We start from the raw sequence: 19,808 nt of genomic DNA on the forward strand, positions 1-19,808 counted from the left end.
TAGAGGCAGCATTCCAGCACAGCAAGCTTGCAGTATGAGACAGAGGGATGAAAGGAATACAATATGAAAGCAGCAGGTGAGAATGGATGTATCACACTGGGAAAAGATGTTAGAGGAATATTGAGGTATATTAATTCTCCCCAGGTCCCCTCAAATTCAGTAGCTTTAGTGAAAGCAAAGATATGCTCTTGAATTAGGCCCAGGCTTCTAACAAGTGCCACAGCACCATCTGATTTGTAGAAAAGTCACAGGACGTGGGAAAGACAGACCTGCATGCTATCTGATGATAATTTCTTTAATCATCTCTATTTCCTCAGGAGCCCTCACAAGCTGTTGTATGTGGACAAACTCAGGGAATTTGATGTCCCCCAAGTGATGCTTCTCCAGGGTTGGGCGACTCCTAAGGGCAAGAGAGCATTTGCCTGGTGGCCTTTGGGATAATCTGCACATGTTTAAGGGCTTGAAACAAGCAACAGAAGCAACTACTTTGCCCCTAGCAAGTTTTTCCTAACAGGGTCAGGAGAGGCTTTTGAACTTACTATCGGAAAGTTGTCGGATTCTGTCCTTGAAAAATCATTTGCCATTGAGAAAGGGCACGGTCTTGTACATTCACATCTATCTCACTGTAACTTCAATGAAGCAAAACAAATTAAAGTTAAATATCCTGTAGGGTGTAAATCACCTAGATTCCTGAGAGATAGAATGTGGGGATTTCCTCAAATATCTAGCTATAGGCTTTTGGATTGGGTCCTTTGATTTATTTTCCTTATTGCTGGAGCAACTTGCTATGTCTCGAAACCAATTTCCCGAACCCCTGAGCAGAGCATGTTATGTCAGTCTCTCATATCCAGACCCAATTAGCTTGAAGCCACCTGGATTTTGCCCTAACTTGTCACCAGACATCCATTTGGAAAATTTGGACTAGCTAATCTTGCCATGCTTCTTCCTGTTGTCCCCGGGTAACCTTCCCCAGTTTCAGAATTTCAACTACCCGCTGTAGTCTGATGAACTCCAAATCTCTATCTGTAGCCCCAAGCTCTCTTCTGAGCCTTGGCCTAGACTTCTCAATCTGAATGTATGGTGGACACCTCAGACAACATGCCCCAAACTGAAGTCAACATCTTAGCCTACAACTTGCTCTTCTCTTTGATTTTCTAGCTTTGTTAGTGGTGCTACCTTCACCAGTCACTGGAACTGGTTACCTTTTACTTTTTCATCTCCACCCACCCTCACACATATCCAATCTATCACCATGTTGTACTGATTTTACATTCTAATTAGTTTTTCTTTAAATATATCTGTTTCCTTTCATTTCTACCCACTGCTATTACCATAATCCAAGCTCTTAGAGTCATCCTGGTTTGCCCATAACTAGTCCTTCTGCCTTCTGCCTTAACTAGTTAAGACTGTACAAGACAGCTTGAATAATCTACTTAAAATACTTAAAGTCTTCTAAAATTCCCCATCATTTACAGAACTAAAGACTAAACTAATTATCCAGCCCCTCCTTGAATGCCATCTCCAATGTTACCTCCCAATAACTCCCTCTTTCCCTTTATAATGCTTGTAATACTCTTTTAATTTCCCACGTGTGCTTCCAGCCCTATGCCTCTGCAGGAGTTATTCCTTCAATCTGGAGTGCTCATCCTACCCTTCTTCACAGGCTAATTATGTCTGACTCATCTTTTAATACTTAGCTAAAGCATTATCTCTTCCAGGAAACCTTTTGTGAACTCCCAGAACAGAACAAGTACCATTCCTCTCTATTATTCTCCGTAACATTATGTAGATATCTCTGCTATTATCCCCTTTGTTTATTTTTCTCACTGGACTTTAAAACTTTTTTTTTCATCTTTGCCCTTAAAGTGCCTAGACTAGAAACTAAAATGGATGCTTGATTTTATTTTTCACTGAATTCCTATGTCTTTATATTTTTGGACCCTCATCTATGGAATATTGATTCTACCAGCAAATTTCTTTAATTCACTAAGATGCCATAATGTATCTAAACATTTTTAAAAACTATCTAAAACCTTCCAAGGGTTTTTGAATATCGTGTCTTTTTTTTTATTATTATTATTTTTTTTGACAAAGTCTCACTCTTTCACCCACCCAGGCTGCTCACTGCAACCTCTGCCTCCCAGGTTGAAGAAATTCTTGTGCCTCAGCCTCCCAAGTAGCTGTGATTACAGGCGAGTGCCACCAAACCAAACTAATTTTTGTAATTTTAGTAGAGACGGGGCTTCACCACGTTGGCCAGGGTGGTCTTGAACTCCTGACTTCAGGTGATCCTCCCACCTCAGCCTCCTATTGTGCTGGGATTACAGATGTAAGTCACCACACCCGGCCGAATATCTTTATTCTTGAAGACCCACATCTTCTCTATAACCCATAACACCTACTTCTCCAAAACCACTGACCTCTTGGAAACGTGACTTGTGGACCAGGTATCTTCTGAGGTGCATGTTTCTAGTGACTGGCATGTTGGTCTTACTTTCTTGACTGCAGTTTTGGGGGTCCTCAGACAATCACAACCACATTCAACAAGCCAGAGCAAGCTAGCAAAATAGCATCACAGGTTAGGTTAGAGACCCAACAGAGGCATTGCTGGGACACAAGGAAGTCTCTAGAGAATATGTAAGATTCAGGCAGAGATTCTCTGCCACTTTACCTATTTAGAAATAAATGCCTGGCACTTCATTATCTCAATGAAATCTTTTCGTCCGCTTGCTGGATACATCACACTATTGAAGATATCATTGTGATTAAGATATCAGTCTCTGTCTGTATGTCAAGGCTGGATATGGTGGCTCACACCTGTAATCCCAACACTTTAGGAGGTCGAGGTGGGTGGATCACTTCAGTTCAGGAGTTGGAGACCAGCCTGGCCAACACAGTGAAACCCTATCTCTTCCAAAAATAAATAAATAAACAAATAAAATTAAAAATTAGTCAGGCATGGTGGTATATGCCTGCAATCCCAGCTACTCGGAAGCCTGAGGCAGGAGAATCACTTGAACCAGGAGGCGGAGGTTGCAGTAAGCCGAGATCACACCACTGTATTCCAGCTTGGGCAACAGAATAAGACTCTATCTGGAAAAAAAAAAAAAAAAAAAAAGAAAAAGGAAAAGAAAAAGGATATAGTAGTCAAAGAAAGGAATTTGAAAGATGCAAATTTTCTTGGAAGCATGATCTAAATACACAGATTATGTTTTGTTTCTGTTTTAAAATTATTCCTATCTCCCCTGGTTACCTTTGGGATCAAAATCCTTACGACACAATATCCCTGAGAGTCATTACAGCACAGAAGATAAGAGTATGTGTCCTAGCACCAGACTGGGTTGAGATTCCAGCTCAGACTCAATAAGTCAACTCCCCATCTTTCAGTTTCCTCATCTGTAAAATGGAAATAATAAAATAATAGTATTTACTTCACAGGGTATTGTGAAGATGAAAGCAAAGATACGGCAAGAGCTTAGAAGAGTCCCTGGCACATAGTTAAGTATTCAGTACAATTCAACTATTGCTGTTTGATACAAGACATGCTCCTTTCTCCATCTGCATTTGTCCATGTACTTCAGCTATATTGAACTTGAAGTTCCTCTCTATTGCATCATTCTCACATTGCTTTGTACCTGCTGCTAGGAAAGTTTTTGCTTTTTGTTTTGGCTGATTCCTACCACTCCCCACTGCCCCCACCCCATCAGTCTCTGTCAAGGGACCCTCTCATATATCCACATAGATCTCTGTGCTTCCTGCTCCCACTATCTGTCCTAATGTTCCTGTGCATGTCTGTCCCCCACACTGTACTCTAAAGCCCTCAGTAGGAAGGATTTTTTTCCTTTTATCTCCCAATGTATATGCAATCATTGGCTCATAAGACATGCTCAAATATAAGACATGCTCAAATATATCTCCTAAAGGATCTATAGACTACACACCAAACGCATGTGAAAAGTGAAAATAAAAATGTATCTAATAACCAAATGGAAAAAAAAATTTCTAAATAAGTATTGTTATCTTCAGTGCTTATAGCACATACTTTTGAATAGCCAATGATTAATATGTGGCCTTAAGAAGATGGATTTAATTTTTTGGCAACTCTCAAAAGGAAACCAAAATTAGGTTTTTGGTAAAGATGAGCAATGAAACTTGTTAATACCACTTTAGATCAAAAATAGATACAGCTGGATAAACAAAATTGTACATCTATAGAATGAAATACTATTCAGTGACTAAAAGAAATGAGCTCTCAAGCCATGAAAAAGCATAGAGTAAGCTTAAATGCATATTGCTAAGTGAAAAAGGCTGTCTAAAAAGGCTACATACTGTGTGATTCTAACATTCCAGAAAAGAAAAAACTATAGAGACAGTAAAAAGATCAGTGGTTGCCAGGGCTGGAATAATAAACAGGAAAGGGATGAGTAGGTGGCAGACAGGGGATTTTTAGGGTGGCAAAACTATCTTGTATGGGACTGTAATGCTGAATGCATGACATTATGCATTTGTCCAAACCCACGAAACTGTACAACACAAAGAGTGAACGCAAATGTAAAATATAAACTTTAGGCTGGGTGCAGTAACTCATGCCTGTAATCCCAACAGCTTGGGAGGCCAAGTCAGGTGGATTACTTGAGGTCAGGAGTTCGAAATCAGCCTGGCCAATATGACGAAACCCCATCGCTACTGAAAATACAAAACTAGCCAGGCGTGGTGGTGCATTCCTGTAATTTCAGCTACTTGGGAGGCTGAGGCAGGAGAATTGCTTGAACCCAGGAGGTAGAGGTTGCAGTGAGCCAAGATTGCACCACTGCTCTCCAGCCTGGCCAACAGAGTGAGACCCCATTTCAAAACAACAACACAACAACAACAACAAAAACTATGAACTTTAGTTAATAATAATGGACCAATATTCGTTCATCAATTGTAACAAATGTACTACACCAAATCAAGACGTTAATAATAGGGGCAACTGGGGCTAGAGAAAAAGGGATATACGGAAACTCTTTGTACATTCTGCTCAATTTTTCTGTAAACCTAAAGCTGCTCTAAAAAAATGTCCAGTAATTTTAAAAAATAGATACAGCTACCAACAAAGAGTTTGATGATTTCCTTGTGTGATCCTCAGGCAGTTTCCAATAGCAATTTCAAATGAAAAATTCCACAGGAGTTTTCAGCAATGACAGCATCATTAGTGTAATAACAATAGTTAACATTTACTGAGCACTTACTATATCCCAGTCACTTTTCAGAATGCCTCACATGTGCTAACTAATTTAATCCTTGTGACAACTGTGTGGGTAGGGACTATTATTGTTCTCATTTTGCAGATAAGGAATCAAAGGCACAGAGAGTTTAATCACATTACTAATGATTGCAAGGTTAAGAGGTAGCACTGACTTTAAACCCTCACAGTATAACCTGGATTCCAGATTTTTAACTGCTGTGCTATTCTGACAATTAATCCAAGTAGCATTTCAAGCAAAAGATTTTGAATGGCTAATGCTAATTGGCTTATGAATTGTAATGTGTTTGGCTGAAAGTTACAGAATGCATAATTTTTTTTAAACAGTCTTACTCTGTCACCCAGGCTGGAGTACAATGGCACGATCTCAGCTCACTGCAGCCTCTGCCTCCCAGGCTCAAGTGATCCTCCCATCTCAGCCTCCCAAGTAGCTGGTATTACAGGTGCATGCCACCATGCTCAGCTATTTACCTTAAATTTTTTTTTGTAGAGGTGAGGTCTCACTGTATTGCCCAGACTGGTCTTGAATTCCTGGGCTCAAGCAATCCTCTGCTTTGGTCTCTCAAAGTGCAAGCACTACAGGCACTAGCCACAGAGCCTGGCCCAGAATGCACAACTTACGTTGGGCTAAAACATGCAAACCATTCATTTTCTCACTTAAAAATAAGTCCAGGGCTGGTAGTTCCTCGGTTATTTCCAGTGACTTTGGGTTGGCATTGTTGAGACTTTTTGGCCTAACTCTCATGGTTGCAGGATGACTGAGGAATCCTAAGCATCACCTCTCACATGACAGTGTACAAAGCATCTCTCTTCCTGTGACGAAACACAACATTTCCCAGGAGTTTCACTGTGTCACGTGGTCACCTCTAAAGAGAAGTCAGGGAAGCCAGTAGCTGGCAAAAAACACCAACATTTTAAGCTGGCTGTGTTGTCTCCTGAACAAGGTTCTGCTAACACTGAGGATGGGCAGATGATTTTGAGGGTGCATTGCAAGTGTCTGCCACAACGTCTTTAAAAGAAAACCAATCGGTGCTGCTTTATCTTAGTATCTTGAGTAAGAGCACAAGGATGGTTGCCTAAGAGGCATCATTTCTCCAGTTTTATACACCCCACCATGCCAAGGGGTATGACACATCCCTATCTGTAACAGTGGCCCCCGATGGCAGTCATTCCTGGGAACCTGCCCAAATCCCTGAGTTGAGGACTTGAGAATTGAGGGAAAAATCATAATCCAGACAAGGAGACAGGGTCCCACATCAAGTAGACCAACTCCTTTTTTCTTACTTATTTGCTGTAAGACTTCCATTGAAATCTGGGATCCTTGTATGCATCAATTTCTTTAATTATGAAATGGTGATAAATCTATGATCACAGATATGTAGAGGGGCATATAATATATAATCAAATCATAGTATTATTTTAGAAGCAAGTATTTTGGTTTATTAGATCATCCAAACAAATAAGATATACATTTTTAAGTTTCATAAGCATAGATGTTTTTTAAAAAATCTGAAACCTGGCTGGGCACAGTGGCTCATGCCTGTAATTCCAGCACTTTGGGAGGCCGAAATGGGTGGATCACTTGAGGTCAGGAATTTGAGACCAGCCTGGCCAACACAGTGAAACCCCATCTCTACAAAAATCACACAAAAATTAGCTGAGAGTGATGGTGCGTTTCTGTAGTCCCAGCTACTCAGGAGGCTGAGGCACGAGAATCGCTTGACCCCAGGAGGCAGAGGTTGCAGTCAGCCAAGATCGCACCACTATACTCTGGCCTAGGTGACAGAAAGAGACTCTGTCTCAAAATAAATAAATAAAATTTAAAAATGTAAAACTTGTCAATTCCAATCTAAGTATAAAATTCTAATGAGTTCCACATTATGCCAGAAGGCTTAAACACCTTGATTTTCTGTAGAAGAGTGATTTGAAATTTCATTTCTGTGTAACCAAAACAGTGATTGAAAAGAAAATGTTAGGTCAGTCTGAGTGAATTACAAGTATATTGAAAGCCAGTTAGAATGATTTTTATATTATATATTTTTGCCTTAGCAGAGGTAGCTTAAGTCTACTTCTTCCCATTTGGTTGGGGTGTCAACTGTCCTGACAATAAGCTCCTCTCTTATGTAGGTCAGAGCCCTTTAAAAACATGTAAGGATTTACACTGAATGCTATGGGAAGATGGCTGTGGTTTAAAGATAATCCTTCTATTGATCTACAGTGCTGTACGATAGCTACAGCTTGCCTTAATTAGATTAAGTCCATGATTGCGTTCCTTTGGAAACAGGGTATGATGGCAGATCATTTGGATCAACTCAATGGTAAAATAAAAGTGGTAAAATAAAATCACAAACTATTAGAGCTGGAAGGAATCTTAGCAAACACCTGGTCAATATCCTCATTCAATGTAGATGGTCCTTCTTAGTATCTTGTGTTGATCTCTTCAGGGATGAAGAACTCCTTTCTTTCAGAGGTAATTCGCTCGATTTTTAGATATTAATAGTTATTAGAAAGCTCTTCCTCATCTGAAATGATTTTAATCCTGTTTTCTGAGGCTCACATGATTAGTTCTTACACCTAGCTCATCAGTTTTTAAAAGTTACCTTTTCAATTTAACCACCCCAGTTCTTCCCAGTATTCATATAATGTGGTTTGCCTACTCCTTGTTATTTTTTTTATTTTTCATTAAAACTATTCTGATTTCTCAATATATCCCTCTTACAGCATGCACACAGACTTATGCTAGGTAATGTTTCTTTCCATTATGTTCCTGGGGCAAGAAAGGGGGTGTTTAATTCTAGAAAATATAACAACTAACTGTCAAAAGTTTATGAATGTATAAAATTAGCTATGTATTTTATATGGTAAAACATAAGAAAGTAGCTATATAAATAGTGAAACATAAGCTACTTACTTATTTGCTCTCCATCACTGTAAAAATAGAAGAATTTTCCAGAAAGAGAATAAGAGAGAAACAAAGAAGGAATTAAAAAATAATTTTATACACCATGCCTTAAAGGGACTTGCCACTATTTTGTCTAAGAAATCCTGCTATCTTTTAGTCATTCTATACCCGTGGTCCCTAAACTGAACCCAAAGCCCAGTGTGGATTAATGAGCTGAGACTGTAGTGCAAATATTATTTATTGTCCTAGAAACTCGGTAACAGTGATTCCCAAGTGTGGTTCATGGACTTAACCTTTTTAAAAATGGAGACTCCTGGGCCCCACTCTTAGAGATATATCTGGGATAATGCCAGAAAAAATTGTAGAGTGATGTCTGTGTGCATTCATGTGTGTGCTTCATTTTCCAAGTGATTCTGATAGGTACTCAACTTTAAGAATCATTGTTTTCATCTTATTATGCAGCCCAAAACTCCATTAGAATTTTGAAAACAATTAAATGTTGTCTCAAACTGGTCAATAGTTAACCAATGCCTGTCTTTTTCCTGTAAATCCGGCTAAACCGGATTCTGTCTACTTATACTAGACTCATGAGACTTTTTTTTACACCTAAGCTCAAAACTTTATGTTTATATCCTTTTACATTTCATCCACTAATTTGGGACATTACTTCCAGACTTCTCTTACATTATAAATCTTAAATCTTCCATAGAAGACCTTAACTAAGCTGTATGTACTAATTTAATCATTAAATCCAATATTCCTGCAGAGTTCTTATCTGAATTTCAGGTTAAAATGATTAGAACTGAATCAAGCTTAGATCCAGCTTTCTCCCACCTCCCATTATCATTGATTTAGCCACATAGCAGTCTATGATCTTTTAAAATAACAAATCAGTGACTACATAGGCACAGAATTAATAAAAAAAAATCAGGTCGCATCATGCTCCAAATTAAAATTCTCTGTTGAATGCCCTTGCATTCACTATAGCCTTCAATATTGCACTGACCTGGCCTCCTGGACTTCATCTGCCTCTTTACTGTTCTGCCAACATGTCCACCTCATATTTCCAGCCTCAGGTCTTCATATACCTGCTAGTTCCTTGGTCTAGAATGCTCTTACATCAGATCCCTTCATGGTTACTTCTGTCTTAACAGTCAGGTCTCTGGTCAATGTCAACACCTCAGACAGGCTTCCCTTCCCACCCTAGATAATGTGCATGCTTATTTTTATTTAACATCTGTAATTGTATTTATTTGTTTTGTTGTGAAATTTCATGAGAGCAGAATATTATCTTGTTTGTCACTGTATCTCCAGCACCGAGAAGAGTACTTGGATTATAAGAAGTCCTCGATAAACATTTTTGAACAAATGAAAGAATATAGAACCATTTTGTTTGTTTGCAATAATTGATTAACCAGCCTCCTTTGGATAGAATTATTCCATTAGCTACCAGTCCTCTCCATGGGTCTATGTTATCCACACGTGCATCATGACTTTACCAAATTTGATTATTGATGCTAATATCCATGTGTGACATAACTGTGATCATTTCCTGATATATATGTGACAGTCCAAAAAAGAAATCAGGTTAATTTTATAGAATGCTTTTTTTGTTGTTGTTGTTGGCACAATCTCAGCTCACTGCAACCTCTGCCTCCCGGGTTCACGTGATTCTCCCACCTCAGCCTCCTGAGTAGCTAGAATTACAGGCGCACACTACCACATCTGGCTAATTTTTTGTATTTTTAGTAGAAACGGGGTTTCACTATGTTGGCCAGACTGGTCACGAACTCCTGACCTCGTGATCTGCCCGCCTCGGCCTCCCAAAGGATAGAATGCTTTCTTAATGAACCCACTTTGGTTCTTTGTGATCATTTTGGAATTTTCTAACCTGGGACTTGCCATGAGTTTATATCAGTTACACTGGTTTTTAGCCTGTTGATTCCTCCTCCTTTAAACATGAGGACAAGCTGTTGAAAATCCTGTTTTTTGTCTGTCACTGATTTCCTTCTACCCGTCTCATACTTGATGATTCCCAAAAGGTTATATGCGAGGACCTGCTCTCACATTCACTGTTCTCTAGTGTGATGGAGGTGGCAAAGCATATGATTGCAGGTCAGTGTATGGGCTCCAGGACGGTGCTTCTTCAACCACGGTATACATAAGAATCACCTGGAGATCTTATTAAAATGGAGCTTCTGACTCCATCGGCCAAGATTCCACAATTCCAACATGCATCCAGGCAATAACAATGCTGCTGACCTGTGGCCATCCACTGGCTAGAAGGCTCCAGAGTCAGACTGTCTGGGCTCAAATCCCAGCCCTGCCATGAGCAAGCTGTTTTAACTGCCTGGGCCTCAGTTTTTTCATCTGAAAAATGTGGATAATAGAATCTACCTTCTAGGTTTTTTTCCCTACTATATCTACATATATATATTGACACTTAAAGCCCTTGCATCTTATAGTCAATATTTGCCATGATTATTACTATCTTGGAATGTAATTCATCCGGACTTGAGCTCATAAAATGGTCATGTACTTCCTTATCTGCACATCTATCTCTAGCTTTTGCTCCCTCTTTAAACTGACCTCCTATTTTTTATATTGTCCCGTTTAGTGTTTTTGATGGTAAAAAGGAAATCATATAGGAATGAATGACTTTTACTTGTTTTTTTCACAGGTGAACAATGTGTTATGTACTCCAAGTAATCAGCTTATCTTTCCATGTTTTGCTTCTTATTTCAATATACTCTGAAATATCCTATTTAATATTCTTGGCATTTTGGTAAGCTTCAGTTTATTCTGACACTATGTCAGGAATCCATTTAACAACAATAACAGAATCATTTTCCATTAGTTATTCAGCATAGCTAAGTGATTCATTCAAATGAGGCGGTGTGGCTAAGCAAACAAGAGTTTCTCACACTCAGTCTTGCTTTCCAGTTGAGGAGACCAAGGTGATAACAGGTGAGCCTTCAATAACTGCCGAGGTCGGACAAGTAGGACGGGTTGTGTACTTTATTATCAGTTCTCCAGGAACTCACCACACCCTTGTTTAAAGATAATTTAGAAAATTGGAATGGTGATGAATGGGATAATTGCTGAGGTGCAAATTACATCAATTTCTATAAACTTGTTGCCAAATTTCAGTTTATTTGGATAAAAAACAACTTAGAGTTGTAATGTTACCAACATGCCTGATAAATCACATGCTATATTGAGTATTATAAAAATTAAAATGATAAGCCTGCACTTCTCATAAGAAGGCCATCATTAGACTAAATGATAAATTAGAAATGATCCACACCTTGGCCAGTGGCAGAACACAGGCAGAACCCAGGGCAAACCATGCTTTATGAACTTTAACTAATGACAACTTGCACTTGCATTTCATTTAAGAAATTATAACATCTTCCCACATATTTTCTTTGTTCCTCTCCGTCAAATGTCAAATAATCCCACAGAAATACTTTTTCTCTTTTTCCCACGTTCGTAGTGGTGTTCAATAGCTTGGGCTTTTACATCAAATTACCTGATTGTATTAATCGGGTCCTCCAGGAAACAGATGATAAGATGGGATAAAACATACAAGGATTTTTTTTTTTTTTTTTTTTTTTCCAGGGAAAATGCCAGTGTTGGAGAAAATGCGAGAGGAAGCTGGAAAAGGCTGGGGGAGTCATCATCAGTGATGCATGTCTGACTGCAGGTGAAGGAGGGAGGGAGGGAAGGTTGGATTGAAGTGTCCTAGACTATAGTAAAGTCCAGGAGAGATTTGGCAAGGATCTTGAGGAGTTCTTAAAACAGTTAGCTGTCAGAGGACCCTGCGTTATCAATGAACGAACTTATCATAATATTCCCAGCAATGGGTTTCAGTGAGCAGTAGCTGAGTCCCTTAATCAATAATGCATCCTGTAGTTGGAAGTCTGTGAGGCATAATCTCAAAGGTACCCCATGGTTTCTATCCTAGCTCTGCCATTAATTGGCTGTTATTCTAGCAAGTTACTCTGCCTCTCTTTAAGTCTCATCTTCTTCATTTGTAAAATGGTAATGCTAGTAGTACCTTCTCTGTGGTGTGGATTAAATAAGATAAAGAATATATTGTTGTTTTTCTCTGGGGCCCCTGGATCCTCACTATACCAACTGCTTTCAACTGATTGGTCTGTGTTTGGGCTGAAGTCCTGGGCTGAAATTCATAGATGTTGTCTTCTAAAAGGAAATGCTTACTAATCTCATTCATCAGAAAGAATCTGAAATATGTTATGTTTTGACTTTTGTATATACATCTCTCATTTTAAAAATGAAAGAAATAAACTCACAAAGAACAAAGATATAATAGATTGGAAACAAAATAAACAGAGCCTCAGGAACATGTGACACTATACCAGAAGATCTAACATTTGTGTCATTGGGGTGCTAGAAGAAGAGGAGAAAGAGTTTGGGGCTGCAAAAGTACCAGATATAATGGCCAAAAACTTCCAAAATTTGGCAAAAAATATAACCTATAGAATCAAGAAGTTGGGTTAACCCCAAATAGGATACACTCAAAGAAATCTATATCTAAGGCACACCATAATCAAACTTCCAAATATTAAAGACGAGGAAGAAGTCTTGAAAGCAGTTACAGAGAAACAAAAACTTACCTAAGGAAGAAAAACAACTCAAATGACAGTGGAGTTCTTATCAGAAAGCATGACAGAAGGAAGTGGTACAACATCTTTCAAGTGCTGAAAGAAAAGAACTGTCAATTCTGTATCTAGTGAAAATATCTTTAGAAATGAAAGGGAAATCAAGATATTCTCAGATAAAGGAAAACTAAGAGAATTTTTTTTTTTTTTTTTTTTTTTTTTACCAGCAGGCCTTCTCTAAAAGAATGGTAAAAGGAAGTTCTTTAAACAGAAAAGAAGTAATAAAATATGGACCTTAGAATGTTAGGAAGAAAGAGAAAACATGAGAAATATTTATTCATAAAATGTGTGCAATGAGCAAAAATATGGTTAAAGACAATGGATTGCTTCTTTTCTTGAGTCTTCTAAACCTTGTTTGATGGTGGAAGCAAAAATTATAACAGTGTCTTATGTGTTCTAAGTGTATACTGATGAAATATTTAAAATAGTTATATTTTATTTTATTTATTTATTTATTTATTTTTTGAGACGGAGTCTCGCTCTGTCACCCAGGCTGGAGTGCAGTGGCCGGATCTCAAGCTCACTGCAAGCTCCGCCTCCCGGGTTCATGCCATTCTCCCGCCTCAGCCTCCCGAGTAGCTGGGACTACAGGCGCCTGCCACCTCGCCCGGCTAGTTTTTTGTATTTTTTAGTAGAGACGGGGTTTCACCATGTCAGCCAGGATGGTCTCGATCCCCTGACCTTGTGATCCGCCTGTCTCGGCCTCCCAAAGTGCTGGGATTACAGGCTTGAGCCACTGCGCCCGGCCAATAGTTATATTTTAAACAGGTAGTGAAGGACATACAGCTCAGAAAGGAAGAAATAACACTTCCCCTATTTCCAGGTGACATGATTTCCTGCGAAGAAAATGCCATAGAGGCCGGGTGCGGTGGCTCACTCCTGTAATCCCAGCACTTTGGGAGGCCGAGGCGGGTGGATCATAAGGTCAGGAGATCGAGACCACGGTGAAACCCCGTCTCTATTAAAAATACAAAAAATTAGCTGGGCGCAGTGGCAGGCGCCTGTAGTCCCAGCTACTCAGGAGGCTGAGGCAGGAGAATGGCGTGAACCCGGGAGGCGGAGCTTGCAGTGAACCGAGATTGCGCCACTGCACTCCAACCTGGGTGAGGGAGCAAGACTCCTCAAAAAAAAAAAAAAAAAAAATTACTTATGTATACGGAAGTTATGTGTTGAAAAATACAAAATGCTGATGAAAGAAATCAAAGAGCTAATTAAATGCAGAGACATACCATATTTATGCATTGAAATATTTGACATAGTCAAGATATCAGTTCTCTTCAAATTGATATAGAGGTTTAATGCAATTCCTATCAAAATCCCAGCAAGAGTTTTGTAGATTGAGACAAGACTATTTCTAAAATGTAGATGAAAAAACATAGGAATTAAAATAGCTAAACCAATTTTGAAAAAGAAGAATAAAGTGGGAGAAATCAACTCCCTGATTTTAAGACTTACTATAAAGCTACCGTAATTAAGACTGTATAGTACTGGCAAAGGGCAAACACATAGATCAATGGAACAGACTAGAGAATCAAAAAATAGACCCACACAAATATGCCTGATTGATTTTTGACAAAGGTGAAAAAGCAATTTAATGATGGAAAAATAGCATTTCCAACAAATGATGCTGGAGCAATTGGGCTTTCATGAGCAGAAATTCAATCTTGACCTAACTCACACCTTATACAAGAACTAACTCAAAATAGATAATGGACTTAAATGTAAAACACACAAAAAGTTAAGTCTTAGACTTGACACCAAAAGCAAAGTCCATGAAAGAAAAAAATAGGTAAATTAGATTTAATGAGACCTACTCAGAATTAAGCCTTTTTTTTCTTTGAACGACTCTGCTAAGAGGATGAAAAAACTAACTACAAACTTGAAGAAAATAGTTGCAAAACACATAGCCAACAAAAGATTAATATGTGGAATAAAGAAATTTCAAAGCTTAACAGTAAAAGACAAACAATCTAATTAGGAAATTGGCAAAAGATATGAAGAGACACCTTACTAAGAAGATACACAGATAGAAATTAAGCACATGACGAGATCTTCAACACCATTAGCCTTTAAATGAAATCAAGACCTCAGTGGGATATCACAACACACCTATCTCCTTATATGTCACATATCAACTCTTAGTCTAATAGAGAAATAAAAGTATGGAACATTTTATAAGATGTATAGCATATGATAAAAGACAAGTACATAAGCCTGCACTAAGCCTGTAGTGAGTGTGTACTATTTGCCAGATATCCTATGTGTTTTATCTCAGTTTACCCTGACAATCCCTTGAGGCAGTAATGTAGAAGATACATACTCAATATTTTCTGGTTAACTGATTAAATAATTTCATCTTTGAATGGTTGAATGAGTGGATAAGTGAATGGATGTTTGGAATCAGTAAAGGGTGGAACAATATAAAACATTTTAAGACATAACACAGGCTGGACATGGTGACTCATGACTGTAATCCTAACACTTTAAGAGGTTGAGGCAGGTGGATTGCTTGAGTTCAGGAATTCAAGATCAGCCTGGGCAACATAGTGAAACCTCATCTTTACAAAAAAATGCAAAAAAAGTAGCCAGGCATGGTGGTGTGCACCTGTAGTCCCAGCTACTTGAGTGGCTGAGATGGGAGGATCACCTGAGCCCAGGAGGTTGAGGCTGCAGTGAGACATGATCGCAACACTGCACTCCAGCCTGGGCAATGAAGTAAGACCCTGAAAAAAAAAAAAAAAAAAGACATAAGGCATTTAGAAGTATGAGGCTAAGGGAGCTTATTTCAAGAGATTTCTGATCATAATACCAACACCATAATACCAACTTACAGGACCAGGGAAGAAAGATGCAGGAAAGTCAAACAAAATCAGAAAAATTAGTCATCCCTTGAAGTTGTACATTGTAAACAAGAACTCCTCAAAGTAGGATGCATCCTTGAGAATAGCACATGTCCTCCTGGTATAAGTACATGATAAAGACATTTCAGTTAGAACGTTTCTGTTAACCGCTGCGTGATCATTTGCAAGGCTGTGCATCTTTGATCTCTCAGATACCTGGCTAACCTCCCCTAGGAAATCAGCTATTGTTTCAGGGTAGCCGGGAATCCACAATAAGCTTCCTGACAAGGAAGGCCTCTAATGGAGCTGTGCGTCTACTGGCATGACCATTTGCCTGCCTTTGACCCTTGGCAGGGATTTAACTTTCAGCTTCTGAGGTTTCTATTCCCTAGCTTTTGACCAGAGGTAACCACACTTGACCTGTGGCCTCAGTGTAATCTCTGACTCCCAACCCCCAACTTGGCTTTCATTGTTCTGCACAATCTGTAGTCCCTCAGGGTCCAGAAAAATCGCTTCCACTAGCTCCCACCAGCTGTTACCACCTTTGTTCTCTTTCTCTCCTGCAGTCCTGGCCAACTGAAATCTTCAGCCCCTAACAATGGAGGGGCCCCTCCACAGTGCCTTGTGTGCTGTCTCTAATCGATTGCTAATAATTATCATGATGAAGTCCCCGTTTTTCAAAATCCTAACCATGCTATGACATGCACTATCTCATTTAGCACTGAAGAATCCCATGGGGAAGATATTATTTATCCCCGTTTTTGAAGATCAGGACACTGAAGCTCAGCAAAACTGAAAGTAACTTGTCCAAGTTCACATTGCCAGAAAGAGTTAGGACCTGTTCTTTTTATTCCAAATCAATTTCCCAAGCTTTCTATTCGTTAAAGATCCTCCTTTGGATATCCAGTATTGGTTTGGGTACTGAATATACTCACTGTGGAAATCCTCTGATTATTTTAGTTTCTGTTATATTTTTCAATATACCAGAAAATTCTTGGGCAAACTTTAAATCCTTTCAACCCTCTTATCTAATAAGAGCTGTGACAACCAGTTCTATGAAGTTTTGACCAGCTTTAGCAGGTGCAAGCTGGCATAATTCACCTCAACTTTCTGACAGTCAGCTTTGGATGTTTGTGGGAGTCCACATCACTCGCACTTGCACAGTCCAAAAGTACTGGGGATCTAATACCCACGAGTTCACCCTTGACCACTGTGGGGTGGGAGCCAATGAATACCACTTGCCCTTACATCACCCAGTGGATAGCTCCCAAACACATCTGCTAGGCCTACTCAAACGATCCTGCAACAAAGCTGGAAGCATTCCCCTTGAAAATTGGCACAAGACAAGGATGCCCTGTCTCGCCAGTTCTATTCAACATAGCATTGGAAGTCCTGGCCAGGGCAATCAGGCAACAGAAAGAAATAAAGCACATCCCAACAGAAAGAGAGGAAGTCAAACTATCCCTGTTTGTAGACAGCATGATTCTGCATCTAGAAAACCCCAATAGTCTCAGCCCAAAAGCTACTTAAGAGGATAACAACTTCAGTAGTCTCAGCACACAAAATCAATGTGCAAAAAATGACTAGGATTCCTATACACAAACAACAGTCAAACCAAGAGCCAAATCAGGAATAAACTCCCATTCAAAATTGCCACAAAAAGAATAAAAACCTACAAATACAGATAACTATGGAGGTGAAAGATCTCTACCAGGTGAACTACAAAACACTGCTCAAAGAAATCAGAGATGACATAAACAAATGGAAAAATATTCCATGCTTATGGATAGGAAGAATCAATATTGTTAAAATGGCCATACTGCCCAGTGCTGCTGTTTGTAGATTCAATGCTATTCCTATTAAACTACCATTGAAATTCTTCACAGAACTAGAAAAACTATTTTTAAATTAATGTAAAACCAAAAAAGAGCCCAAATAGCCATGTCAATCCTAAGCAAAAAAGAACAAACTCGAGGCATCAGGCTACCAACTTCAAACTATACTACAGGGTACAGTAACTGAAACAGCATGGTACTGGTACAAAAACAGACATCTCAACCAAAAGAACAGCGTAGAGAACCCAGAAATAAGACCAGAAACCTACTATCTGATCTTTGACAAACCAGGCAAAAACAAGCAATAGGGAATTCAATAAATGATGCTGGGAGAACTGGCTAGCCATATGCAGAAGATTGAAACTGGACACCTTCCTTACAACAAATACAAAAATTAACTCAAGATGGATTAAAGACTTAAATGTAAAACCCAAAACTATAAAAACCCTGGCAGTACAACCTAGGCAATACTATTCAGGATGTAGGCACAAGCAAATATTTTATGATGAAGATGCCAAAAGCAATTGTAACTAAAGCAAAAATTGACAAATGGGATCTAATTAAACCAAAGAACTTCTGCACAGCAAAAGAAACTATCAACAGAGTAACAGACAAACCACAGACTTGAAGAAAATTTTTGCTAACTGTGCACCTGACAAAGGTCTAATACTAGCATCTATAAGAAACTTAAACAAATTTATAAGAAAAACACCCAATAACCCCATTTAAAACTGGGCAAAGGATGTGAGCTGACACTTTTCAAAATAAGACATACATGTGGCCAACAATCATATGAAAAAAAGCACATCATTAATTATTAGAGAAATGCAAATCAAAACCATAATAAGATAGCATTTCATGCCAGTCAGAATGGCTGTTATTAAAAAGTCAAAAAATAACAGGTGCTGGCGAGGGTGTGGAGGTAAAGGAAGGTTATACGTTGTTGGTGGGGTGTAAATGAGTTCAACCATTGTAGAAGACCGTGTGGCAATTCTAAGACCTAAGGACAGAAATACCATTCGACCCAGAAATCCCATTATTGGGTATGTACCCAAAGGATTATAAAACATTCTACCATAAAGACACATGCGTGTGTATGTTCACTGTAACACTATTCATAAAAGCAAAGACATGGAATGAACCTAAATGCCCATCAGTGATAGAATGGATAAAGAAAATGTGGTACATATGTACCATAGAATACTATGCAGCCATAAAAAAAGAGTGAGATCATGTCCTTTGATGGAGCTGGGAAACCATTATCCTTAGAAAACTGCTGCAGGAACAGAAAACCAAATACTGCATGTTCTCACTCATAAGCAGGAACTAAATGATGAGAACACATGGACACATAGCGGGAAACAACAACACACACTGGGGCCTGTCAGAGTGTGGGGGGTGGGAGGACGGACAGGATCAGGAAAAATAACTAATGGGTACTAGGCTTAATATGTGGATGATGAAATAATCTGTACAACAAACTCCCATGACACAGGTTTACCTGTAGAAACCAACCTGCACACGTACCCCTGAACTTAAAAGTTAAAAAAAGAAAAGCTCCTGCAGCAACAAGCACCAGCTAACCATTTATCTGTGAATGATAGTTTTCTATCTTACATGTCTGCATGCTTATGCTCAAGGATTAATCAAGTTTTATTTGGTTTCTTGGCTTCGACAGTGGTTTATAACATGGCAAGCAGATACCCTTATGCAATGTATTACCAACATATTTATGTGAAACTTACTTGTTTTGCATTCATAAGGGAACTTGAGTTAACTGCTAAGTAAGGTGGCTCAAGTTGGTTCAGAAGTTTCCTGACTGACTGTTAATGATTCTTACGTAAATGGTCAATAAAACTCCATCTGATGATAAAAATCTATACTAAAAAATTCCCAGCTAATCTTTTCCATTCCTGGACTTCCTTCCTGCTCCCTATAAACACAATTTTCGACAAGATGTGTAATGTTGACATGGGAATGGTTTAAGCCCTGAGCTCTATTTAGAACACACCCATAGGTCATTTTAGGCCATTTGTCTATGAGTTCTGCAACTGATTGGAGTGATGAGGAGTGCTAAAAGTGATGTACACTTTGGGAAAATTTCCTGGTGATTCAGGTACTCAATCCATTTACCCTCTGTCCACTTATACCGCTTAAAATCTCAAACCTGTGGTATAGGGCAGTTGTAGACGCTAACAGTACAATGGAACAGTAAAATCATTTCTATGGGGCACTGCCTTTAGAATCTCTATGGCTAAAAAGTCAAAATCAGATATCAGTGGAGGGAGCAAACCCAGAGAT

General features: G+C 38.9%; 1 long non-coding RNA gene across 1 annotated transcript in view; it reads left to right on the plus strand.

Moving 5' to 3' along the window:
• LOC117090993 overlaps positions 1-19,808 on the plus strand; it is a 48,307-nt gene that overhangs the window by 16,334 nt on the left and 12,165 nt on the right. The window contains exon 2 of the long non-coding RNA XR_004440197.1: positions 11,769-11,853. This is a non-coding gene — a long non-coding RNA (uncharacterized LOC117090993). The remainder of the gene's footprint in view (positions 1-11,768; positions 11,854-19,808) is intronic.

This window comes from Trachypithecus francoisi, unplaced genomic scaffold, assembly GCF_009764315.1.
Source record: "Trachypithecus francoisi isolate TF-2019V2 unplaced genomic scaffold, Tfra_2.0 Lachesis_group11, whole genome shotgun sequence".
Classification (NCBI taxonomy): Eukaryota; Metazoa; Chordata; class Mammalia; order Primates; family Cercopithecidae; genus Trachypithecus; species Trachypithecus francoisi.